We start from the raw sequence: 12,705 nt of genomic DNA, 5'->3' as shown, positions 1-12,705 counted from the left end.
ACCCTGCAAATCCCAAGATAATAATTACATTCTTGGAACTGGAAATCTTGCATGTTTGCAGACATTTTAGAGTTAGGCATTTGTGGCTTTTCGCACACTATGAAATATTTATGCGTTGTTCAAATAACCCTGCTTAGTTACCATTGGATACCTACTGTTGTACGGGAATTGCATTAGAAAGGAATTGAATCTGATTTGCAAAATCCATAAAGCTCTCATACCCAGATACTTTAGTCAAAATCCTTTTGGGACAATAGTTGAAAATGCTGGAAAATAGATGTTAATTTGGTTTGGAAGGTTTTTATTGGGAGTGGTGGTGAAAGAAAATAATTACTTTCAATATTTTGATTCTCATTTAGAGGACATGAGGTTGCCAATAAAATTTGACTATCAGTACTAGACATTTTTTAAAAGAATAATTAATATTAATACAAGTAATCAATTTTATTAACACAAAACAAAAAAAATAGATTATTTGTAACTATCACATAGAGAAAACATTTTAGAAAATATTCAACCAGACTTAATTTGTTTGTCTTTCCTCCCTCCCTAAGTTTCTTCCTTTCTCCCTCTTTCCCTCTCTGCTTCGTTTCCTTCCTTCTGTTTCTCCATATATCCATCATTTAGTATATTTAAACAGTAGTTTTAAATTAAACATGTTTTACATTAAACATAAAATTTTTACTGTATCATAAGAATTGTATTTTATTGTATGAACGTCCCCAAAATTATATATCCAATCCTTTGCTATTGGACATTTTTATTGTTTAAACTTTTTTCTGCTATATACATTTCCATATATACCTCATTTATTAATTCATTCAATAAATATTTATTGAACTGATACTATGTGTCTTGTTTTGGGGCTACAACCATGCTAGACACAGCTTGTGTTTTTGTCTGTCTGTGCTTTTCTGATAAATAAATAAAACAAAATCATTTAAATTTAGTTTAAAACAGTAACATTTATATTTGCTGAGACAGTCTTTATTATCACTTAGAAGGTTAATAGGGCTGGCTATTATTTCCCAAGGCCATTAAAAGATTTTATATAAATAATACTGTAACGCAAGCCTGGAAATAATGATATGTACTCACAAAGGATCCATAACTTATATTAATTTAGCTGAAAAATAATATAGTAATTTTATTATCTGACTGCCTCCACAGCCACAGTGAATTGGTGATAGCAGACAAAAGCATATAATTTATCTTTCCATAGATTTTGGTTTTATTGATCATTTGTGGTTTTGACACACATAGAGGTTTCCGCTCATAGCAACCAGGTAGGTAGAGCCAGTGTGACATCATGTATAAAGCACTGGCCAGGAGTTAAGAATCCTCAATATGGAATTGAGTTCAACTATTTATTAGCGACTTGACCTTTGGAGGTCATCAAATATTCCTGAGCTTCAGTTTCCTGCTCTGTAAAATGAGAGAATATTATTAGCTACATCCTTGGTTTATATCAGTCTAGCAATTTTGAACCTGTGAGTTTTACATTTTTCCTTCTGGAAGTTAACTCTGAAATTGTCAGGGGGCAGATTATAAATATTCATGACATCCATCAATGCTAAGCTGAGAGATGACTAAACAATAAATACAATGAGCCAAGGAGCAATTTGGTATATAAAATTTTTAAAGATTCTTCTCACTGTATGTCTTTGAATACACTATATGGAAGTGGAAAAACTGGTTGGAAGTTATTAGTTGACAAGGTTATGGTGATGTCACTGGAGATGGTGAGAAATAGCTACATTCTAGCTCTATTGAAGTAGAGTTGATTGGACATGCTGATAACTAGGATGCAGGGAAAGACGGAAATGGACATTCAGGATGATGTTACAGCTTTTGTCCTGAGCAACTGGATACAAGACGGTTGCTGTTTACTGTGTGGAGGGTCTTGAGGTTTTCATGAGGTGGGTAGGGGGGTCAACATTATGGTTTTGCTTATGCTATGTCTTATTAGACATAAAGCTGTAGATGTCTGAATGTGGAGTGGATCTGTGAGTCTGAAATTGGGCTGGCAGTTTAAATTTGGAAGTTGTCAGCATTGGCTAAGTGATCTTAATCAAGGCAATTATTCTTGCTATGCCTTGATTTACTCATTTGTAAACTGGACATAATGCTTTTTGTGAGGATTATAAGCGATAATATGAGTTTTACAAAATTTTTGGCACACTGTTACATAGTAGATAATAAACATTAGCTCTTGTTCTTCCTCTTTATTGTGATGATAGATGGATGGATGGATGGATGGATGGATGGACGGACAGATTGGTGATATTTAATCAATCAACATAAACACTCTTAAAACCCAAAAACGGAAGTTTAGTCCATCTTAGAGAAGATAGACAAAAAACATGTTTATCTGTCTTCGGTGTGGGGTATGGCAAGCATAGGGGAAAAGGCAGATCCTAAAAACTTATTTACATTCGAGGTTGGATAAATGTAGGTTATTAATTATACCTTTCAGAAAAACTCAAGCCATGAATTCCAGGATCTGCATTGCCATGGTTGGCTCTGCCAACTCTAATCTTTGTGGCTGAAGTGTGATCCTGACCTCCTTTGTCTAGATGGAAATGTTAACTGAAAAAGTCTGTGTAGTTCTTGAGGTACCTAGAGAGAATCCTTTTAATAATTCAGCCAACAGTATTTAGATGGTCCCTCGATGTCTGGGCTATGTCTTGTTAGGAATAAAGAATAAAATATTAAAGAGAGAAATGTAAACAATCCTGGCTTGAATTACAATTTCTAGTTAAAAATGTGTTCATGACTCACAGAAGCTATTACATGTGTGATCTCTGAAAATGAAATTGGCTGACTGACCTCCTTAGATTCCTTCTTAAACACTGAGTGGATATTTCATTATAATGACTAAGACTTTGCATTTGAGGTTAGCAGCTTGAGCCCTTCTACTCACTAAGAATTCCCTCATTCATTCAGTCACCAAAGCTGTGAAGAGCAATGAATGTAAGCCGAACATCTTAATAACTGAGAATTCTAGTGCTTTTGGAGTTGTGATGTCTGAGTTGTTATTGGTTGATAACCCAACAGCCTTCTCTCCAGTACATAAGACACATCCCTGCAAGACATGTTTCAGTTTTTAAAAATCAAATATTTGTTATGAGATACAGATTTGCATGCATTTATAAGAAAAATGCATAGAAGTCTATGTATGCTTCACCCAGTTTCCTTCAGTAGTAACATCTTATAAAACTATTGTATGAATCACAACCAGGAGATTGATAGTTTAGTTTTACATTAGGATTTGGTATCATTAGAATTACAAACATGATATTTGAAACCACACCTCTAAAGACATGCAAAAACATCTTAGTTAATTTTGTTTTTCCTAGTTTATACCATATACTGCTCTCCTCCAACAGTAGGTCTGGATAGATCTTCAGTATGAGAGCTAGTAGTGCTATATAGTGTTGTGTACCTCTCCTTGGTGACACTCAGTTCACTAGTAATTCCTTGTTCAATACTGGCTTTCTATTATGACTATCACCTCAGAGTGAAGAAAATTACATCTGCTATTTACTACTGTTTCTATGGAATCTGGCAAAGTATCTGGAACTCAGAGAGGTTGGGTGACTTTTATTTGGGTGAGAGAATCAATATATCTGCCCAACTGAGATTAGTGCATTTCTAAGACATGGGTCAGATAAATCCAGGATGTTAGTGGTGATGCTAGTAAAAATCGATGTCAATAAGACCTTTGCTTCTCTGAATCTAAATATGTCCTCTTCGGTAAGATTTCCATCCACAAAAACAACCAAAATATATATGTGTTCAGGCACATGGGAAAAAATATCGTTCTTCAAATCAATCCAGTCTGAGCTAAGTATCTGTAGTTAGCTACTGAAACATCCTGAAATCAAGTCTGAAAAAAGAATTTATTCCAGAATAGTTTTCTTGTTGCAGAATACTTTTTTTGTTCTCTAATGTGCTAATCAGCTAGACAATTTTAGTGGAATAATTTCCCCTATAAAATTACAATATAAGTTAATACTTCCCCAAACCTTTCTTTTGAACACCCAGGACACCCACAGTCTTCTCTCTAGGGATAATGGAACATTGATAATTGGACATTTTAAATAGCTTGGCAGGTTATTTGGAACAAATAGTTTAATAAAGAAGTATACCCTTATGGCTAGCTCTGAGAACATATGGTATATCTTAAAAACAGTATGTTTATTTTTTTCATTGAAAAGTTTTGCTTTTTGAAGCCTGGAATAGCTGGCTGATTTTCTAACCATTCTCATTTCTCCAGTGCTTCACACTATATGATTTAACTTAATTATCAGTGCCTGATTTGACACCTTCCAAGATTCCTCAGTCTGCCAGGTACTTTGTTCCTTTAGCATTGATCAGTCACTTGGTATAAAATGATGAGCCAAACACATGTTATCTATCTTTATATAACTTATTTTCTGATATAAAGAACAGATAAAACACCAAGCAAGCAGATCAATAAATTATATACATATCAGTTTTGATAAACCACTGCAAACGAACGAGTGAATTATCAAACCAAGGATGAGAAGAGCATCCCTGGGAGGCAGTTGATGGTTTCACACCCAGCAGGATCTTGATGTTCTTCTGTTGAACTGGAACAATTTTACAGAGCATCAACGTCAGACAAGGCGACTCTTGGTGCTGGGATCAAGAAATGTCTCTAATAATTTTAGAATGCCAACAAAAGCACCAGCATTATCTAAACGACAAAAATGAACAAATATCTCCATCATAGTTAATAAGTGACCCATGCTTCTTTGTCGGTTTTAGCCTTGTGCTGTGTTCTCATGACCTAGGCAAGAATTGTTCAAATACCCAATCACAGAATTATCCCAGTTTTCTGATAGGGTCCAATTTAGAGCAAAGTCCCATTTCCTGGAACTATCTCCCAATCACAAACACAAGCCCAATCACCTAACACAAGTCCAAATTTTATAATAAGCCCTTTCAAACACTCCACTGCCACCCCAAATTAACCTCAATCCCCAAGGCATGAGTTCTCCCTCATTTCAGCAAGTCAATAAACCTAACACTGTTCAATTCAAGGTATGTTCCTACTGGTTTTTTGGCTTGAGGACATTGACAAATGAAACGTAGATTTTATCACTGATGGAATTGCTGATTCAGTATTTGGAGTAAAATCTGCTAAAATGTAAATATATCTGAAGAGGAAAATAGCTTAAACAGCAGCAACTCATTACAGAAAAAAAGTCAGAAAAATTTAGAGGCCTAAGTAGTACTCAGAAAGAAAGGTCCTAAGAAGGTGGGACCCCTCACATGATTTGGGAGGAGAGTGACTTCTTGGGAAGAAATTGTGAAGAATAGAGACCAGGGTGGGGATAATTTTCAGCTTTTTCAAAGACTTTTAGACTAGTGAGCAATCTCTTATGACAAATGGGCAAGAAAAGAAGAAGGAAATTGAGACATATTTTGCCAGTAAATTTTTCTTTCCATCTCAGGTAAATCTTTCATGGGGCTTATTAGGCAGTTTTCCTCAAAGAGTTTATAGGTACATTAACAGGCAAAAGAACACTTCTTCCTTCCAACAAACAGCTCTTAGAAGTCATAAACAGAAACTCTTAATATCTGGACACTTACCAGAATAGCAATTGTACTCCCCAATTGTGCCAAAATAAAATTATCTGGCTCCATGTACACACAGAAGAAGGCAGGATAAATTATAATGGCTGAGTCAGTAACCCTTTAATCTGGGATCAAGATTTACTCACTACAACTTGTTAGCTTTATTGTCTCTGCTGAATAAGGCTGACTAGGAAAAATTTAGTTTTAGATAATTTATTTCCTGCTAGTTTTAAACAGCCTCTTTCAGATTATCTCAGTCTCTTGGATAAATAATATTCAGTCAAATTAATGGTTTAAATTCACTTTGTATACGTTTACTTTCTCTCAAAATTCTCCCTATCCTTCCTCAAAATCCAAGATGGCATCAGGTGAAGAAAAATAGTTTCTGTGTATTTATGGTGATAGAGGAAGGAAAGCTGGAACAAGTGGGTAGCTGGACTGTTACCTAGGTTGTTGTTGACCACCACTGAGATCATCTTATCAGCCTGGTCACTGAGCTTTTTTCTATGTATGCCTCTCAAATTCACAGTTGATGAAACTGTTCTTTCTACAATAACTTCCTTTCCTTTCCACTTCCCCTTGCCCACTCTGTACCTTGGTCTCATTTGGCTACTGCTGGCTCAGGAGGTGTTTTTGAGTTTTAATCGTGATTCTGTTAAACTGATGTCTAACCCCCTTATTTCAGCTATGAGGAAGATCTTGAAAATTATCCTAGCAGAACCATGGCAAGCCTTTCTTGGTTCTTAAATCACAACTACCATTTTTTGTGTCCAAGAGACGCCAGGAACTTTTGGATCATTCCTGTATTATGAATAAGTAATAAAGTACCATGACGGGATCTGGGAAGATTGGTCAGTCTGACGGGGCTACTGCTGGCTCAGGAGATCTTTTTGGGTTTCAACTATGATGCTGTTATGAATAAGTAATAAAGCACCATGATGGGATTTGGGAAGATTGGTCAGTCTGATGGAGTAACTTTCTGTCTAACTGTGCCATCTAGCTATTTTTATTCTTCTGCAGCTGCCCATGTCAGAAGGGTGCAGACTGCAAGTAACATTCTCTTAGAGTTATAGGTGGAAAACTGCTTGTGGCATTTCACATTAATATAGCTTGTGTTTTTATTTCTTTCCTTGAGGAGTGGCCCTGAAAGGTGGACAGGGATTGAGGAATAAAAAAGACCCAAGTTTCTGACCTCGTGAGTAGCAGTCTCTATCCCCCCTTGGATGGGAAATTACAGTCTCTTCTATCCCAAGTTTGCTTTACCCGTGACATATACAAAAGTCCCATGGATACAGTTACCAGGCCTATCCGGATACAGAAAGGCAGTATTTGAAATTTATATATATTTTTTCTCTTTTGATAATGCCTGACTGTCAAAACTATTATCACGTTATGGTCTCAAAATAAATCTAATTTGTCAATCAACATGGAGCAAGGATTTTGTTATTCTAGATGATGCCTGCTCTTTCTCTGAGGCACTGAGAGCCATTAGGGAAGCAGGAGGGGCCCTAGGATATTGTGATTTAAGATGAATGAAAAACAAACCAGTTCAATATTTTCAAAAATATGAAACCTATCAAACTCCAATTCCATCCATTCATGATTTTCAACTTTGGTAGATTTGTGGGTGTTTAAGTTATTTGCCGGGCTTGGTGGCTCAGCCTGTAGTCCCGCACTTTTGGGAGGCTGAGGTGAGTAGATTGCCTGAGCCCGCGGGTTCGAGACCCGCATGGGCAGCGAGACCTCATCTCTACAAAAAAAAAAAATCAGCCGGGCGTGGTAGCACATGCCTGTAATTCCGGCTACTTGGAAGGCTGAGGCGGAAGGATTGCCGGAGCCCAGCGGGTCGAGGCTGCGGTGGCCGGGAGCGGCCACTGCACTCCAGTCTGGGAGACAGAGTGAGACTCCAACTCCAACTCAAAAAAAAAAAAAAAGTTATTCATCTCCTCTGAGCCAATGAATCTTTTCTAACATCCTAAGCAATTTATTTATTGAGTTTGTTTCTTACTATCTCACTTTCTCCATTAGTATATAAGGTCTACAAAGACTCTTAGTCTGTTTTATCCAGTGATGTATCTTCAGTGCCTGAAACATAGTAGGGACTTATAACTATTTGTTGAATGAATGAATAAAAGTAAGAGACTCCCCTATATCTATATGATAATAAATATTTTAAAAATTATATCTTGTATATGGATGAGAAAGTGGATTGTCTTAATATATTCATTGAAGAATGCTAAAAAAATTGTCAGGCGCTGAGGTTATAACATGGAACAGACAAATGCCAGCCTCATGGAAGGAGAGAAGAATGATCAGTTCTTTAAATTTTGGCTCTACTAACAATGCAATATTGGGTTATTTATTTAACCCCTCTGAGCCTCAGTTTTCTCATCTGTAAAATAGATACATGGTTACCTACCCTATAATATTGTGCCTGGCACATCACAAGTACTCAGTAAATGTTAGTGTTCTTCCTGTTTCATTTTCACAGGTGCCAATCCACAAGGTGAAGTGGAAAGTTGAAAAAGTGAAGGGTGAAAAAGAAATTGAGTATAGACTTGTTCCTCAACCATAATTGGAATTTTGCTGTCATTTCCATAGGTTGCTTTTCTGCGGTTAACAAGGAAACATCTTGTGGAATAATTGTGGTAGTTCCAGAGAATTACACCTACGGCAGACTGTACAAGGCTACCCATTATGGAATTGGATTGTGATCTGCTTGGAAGGCCTTCAGTGGTTTGGTCTTAGGCAAGCGGCATTCTGGTGCTCTGTCTTCAATCCAGAGAGATCCAGTTGGCTATTTTTCAATGTGTGTTTACAGCTCCCTAGACAATCCTGTTCTGTGATACAGATACACTTGATAAAGCTCTTAAGTTCTAAACTCTGCTGCTTGTGAGTTCTCATTTCTGACATCCCGTGCAATGAAATTTCCTGATCTTGATATCAGTTCAAATAGAAATATGTCTGAATTTATTTTAAGTGGACTTATCATTAAAAAAATTATCAAATTCAAAGAATACTATTTAGAGATATTCTTGCAATGAGTTACCTTTACCTGATGCTTCAAGCATGTGGGTACTCAGACTTGAACAGCTTGTGTGTTAGTCCTGGAACACTGGCTTTTCAAATGATGGGCTTAATATCTTATTTTTAAAATTAAGACCCTACTTTCATGATGGCATGTTTTTATTCTGTATAGACTTCATTGAAAAATTCTCATGATAACCACCTATATCTTAATTTTTAAAAATTAAAAAAAAAAAAAAAATATATATATATATATATTTAGGGAGTACAAGCACAGATTTCGTACATGCATATATTGTATAGTGGTGATGTCTGGGTTTTTAGTGTACCCATTATCCAAATAGTGAACACTGTGCCCAATAAGTAATTTTTCCATTCCTACTCCTCTCCCTCTCCCACCCTCCCACCCTCCCACCATTTGTAGTCTCCAATGTCTATCATTTCACTCTATATATCCATGTGTACCCACTATTTAGCTCCCACTTATAAATGAGAATATGCAGTATTTGACTTTCTGTTTCTGGGTTATTTTACTCAGCTCCAACTCCATCTATATTGCTGGAAAAGACATAATTTCATTCTTTTTTATGGCTGACTAGTATTCCATACACACACACACACACACACACACACACACACACACACACACACACACGGCATTCTAAGCATTTTTCAATGAATATTAATATTCAATGGATATTATTTATATATATATTGCATTTTATTTACCCAATCTTCCATTGATGGACACTTAGGTTGATTCCATGTAGTGCTATGATAAACATACAAGTGCAGGTATCTTTTTTATATAATGATTTGTTTTCCTTTGGATAAGATACCCAATAGTGGTACTGCTAGATCAAATGGTAGTTCTATTTTTAATTATTTGGGGAATCTCCATACTGTTTCTCATATTGTACCAATTTACCTTACCACCAAAGTGTATAAGCATTCCCTCTTCTCCACATCCTTTCCAACATCTGCTTTTTTTTTTTTTTTTTTTTTGTCTTTTTAATAATAACAATTCTGACTGGTGTAAGATAGTATCTCATTGTGATTTTGATTTGCATTTCTCTGCTAATTAGTGATGTTAAGCATTTTTTCATGTATTTGTTGACCACTTGCAGATCTTCTTTTGAAAAATATCTGTTCAAGCCCTTTACCCACTTTTTAATAGTTATTATCTTTTTTCCTTGTCAGGTTGCTTGAGTTCCTTATAGATTCCGGATATTAGCCCTTTGTTGGATATATAATTTACAACTATTGTCTCCCATTCCATAGATTGTTTTCTTATTCTGTTTGTTGTTTCTTTTGTTGTGCAGAAGTTTCTTTTGTTTAATTAGGTCCCATTGGTCTACATTTTTTTATTATTCTATTTTTTTTATGGACTTGTTCTTAAATTATTTGCCCAGGCAGATGTCCAGAACAGTTTTTCTGAGGTTTTCTTTTAGGATTTGTATAATTTCAGGTCTTAAGTTTATGTCTTTCATTCATCTTTCATTAATTTTTGTATATGGTAAAAGATATGGGTCTAGTTTCATTCTTCTGCATATGGCTCTCCAGTTTTTTTCAGCACCATTTATTTAAAAGAGTGTAATTTCTCAGGACACATATATAGTTTTTACTTTGTTGAAGAATAGTTGGTTGTAGGAATGTGGTTTTATTTCTGGGTTCTCTGTTCAGTTCCGTTGATCTAAGTGTATATTTTTATGCCAGTACCATGCTGTTTTGGTTACTGTAGTCTTGTAGTATAATTTGAAGTCAGATAATGTGATGACTCTAGTTTTGTTCTTTTTGCTTAGGATTGTTTTGGCTATCCAGGATTTTTATTGGTCCCATATGAAATTTAGTATTTTTTAATTATGTATTTTTTTAATTATATAAAAAATTACAGGGATTATGTTGAATCTATAGATTGCTTTGGGCAGTATAGTCATTTTAGTAATAATGAGTCTCCCAATCTTTGAGCATAGAATGGTTTTCCATTTGTTTGTGTTATCTTTGGTTTCTTTCATCAGTGTTTTATAGTTCTCATAGAGATCTTTCATCTTCTTGGTTAAATATATGTGTAGGCATTTTAATTTTTTGGTAGATGTTGTAAGAGGAGTTGCCTTCTTGATTTGACCCTTGATTAGATTGTTATTGGTATAAGAATGCCCCTGACTTTTGTACCTTAATTTTGTATCCTGAAACTTTACTAAATTTATTTCTCAAATCTAAGAACTTTTTAGAGAAGTCTTTAGGGTTTTCTAGATATAAGATAGATCATATCATCAGTCAACAAGGATAATTTGACTTCCTCTTTTCCAGTTTGAATGCCTTTTATTTCTTTCTCTTGACTGATTGCTCTGGCAAGGACTTCTAGTGTTGTATTAAGTAAGAGAAGTGAAAGTGGGCATCTTTGTCTTGTTCTAACTCTTAGAAGGAATTCTTCCAACTTTTTCCCAGTAAGTATGCTGGCTGTGGGTTTATCATATATGAGCTTTATTAGGTTTTGGTATGTTCCTTCTGTGCCTAGTTTGTTGATGATTTTTATCATTAAGGGATGGTGAATTTTAGCAAATAGTTTCTTTTAATCTATTGAAATGATCATATGATTTTTGTCTTTCATTTTGTTTATGTGATATGCTTATTGATTTGTGCATGTTGAACCATCCTGGCATCCCTAAGATAAATCCCACTTGATCATGTGTATTATATTTTTGTTGTGCTGTTGAGTTCAATTTGCTACTATTTTGTTGAGGATTTTTTCATCTGTGTTCATCAGTGGTAGTGTCTGTAGTTTTCTTTTATTGTTGTGTCCCTGTCTGATCTCAGTATCAAGGTAATACTGGTCTCATAGAATGAGTTAGAAAGAATTCTATCTTTCTTGATTTTTGGAATCATTTCAGAAGGATTAATATTAGTTCTTCTTTCTATGATCCATTTGGTCCCGGCCTTTTTTGCTGGGAGGTTTTCAGTTGCTATTCAGTCTTGATAGTTATTATTAGTCTGTTCAGGAGATCTATTGCATCCTGCTTCAATCTTGGGAGGTTGTGTGTTTCCAGGAACTTATCCATTTCCTGTAGGTTTTCTAGTTTGTGAGCATATATCTGATCATAATAGACACTGATGATCTTTTTCTCTGATGTATTTTTATGGTATCGGTTGTATTGTCTCTTTATTCATTTCTGTTTTTCCCCCTTAGGTCCTCTATTCTTTTCTTGATTAGTCTAGATAGCAGTTTATCAGTTTTGTTTATCTTTCAAAGAACCAACTTTTCATTTTGTCAATCCTTTATATTAGTTTATTGATCTCTATTTCATTTAGTTCTGATCTAGTCTTTGTTATTTCTTTTCTTCTGCTAACTTTAGGTTTGGTTTATTCTTGTTTTACTAGTTCCTTGATGTGCAATGTTAAGTTGTTAATTTCTGATTTTTCTATTTTATTGATGTAAGCATTTAATGCTCTAAACTTTTCTCTTAGAACTTTTGCTATATCTCACTGATTTTGATATGTTGTGTATTCATTTTCATTCAGTTCAAAAAATCTTGAATTTCCATCTTAATTTATTTCTGACCCAGTGATTTCTTGGGAACATGCTGTTTAATTTCCATGTATTTGTATAGTTTCTAAAGTTCTTGGTATTTATTTCTAGCTTTATTCCACTGTGATCTGAAGAGATACTTGATGATTTTAATATTTAAATTTTTAAACATTTGTTTTGTGGCCTAACATGGTCTATTTTAGAAAATGTTCCATGTGCTAATGAAAAGAATGTAAATTCTGTAGTTGTTGAGTAGAATGTTCTATAGGTGTCTTTTAAGTCCATTCGCAGCAACTTGGATGGACTTAGAGTCTATAATACTGAGTGATCTATCACAGAAACAAAGAATTGAGTATCACATGTTCTCACTCATAAGCAGACCTTGAACAATTATTGTAATACTATAAGAAAGGGATTGGTAGTAGTGGGAAATAGCCAGGGGAGGGATGGGGGCAGAACTGGCAGTAGTAGGAAACTGTTAGGGGAGAGGGGGCACAGCCCATCAACAAGGGTACCTCCATAATGAACATTTGTATAGCTAACCC

The sequence above is a fragment of the Carlito syrichta genome, unplaced genomic scaffold (assembly GCF_000164805.1).
Source record: "Carlito syrichta isolate Samal-C Ts95f unplaced genomic scaffold, Tarsius_syrichta-2.0.1 Scaffold306980, whole genome shotgun sequence".
NCBI classification, from domain to species: Eukaryota; Metazoa; Chordata; class Mammalia; order Primates; family Tarsiidae; genus Carlito; species Carlito syrichta.
This window is presented reverse-complemented; position numbering follows the sequence as displayed.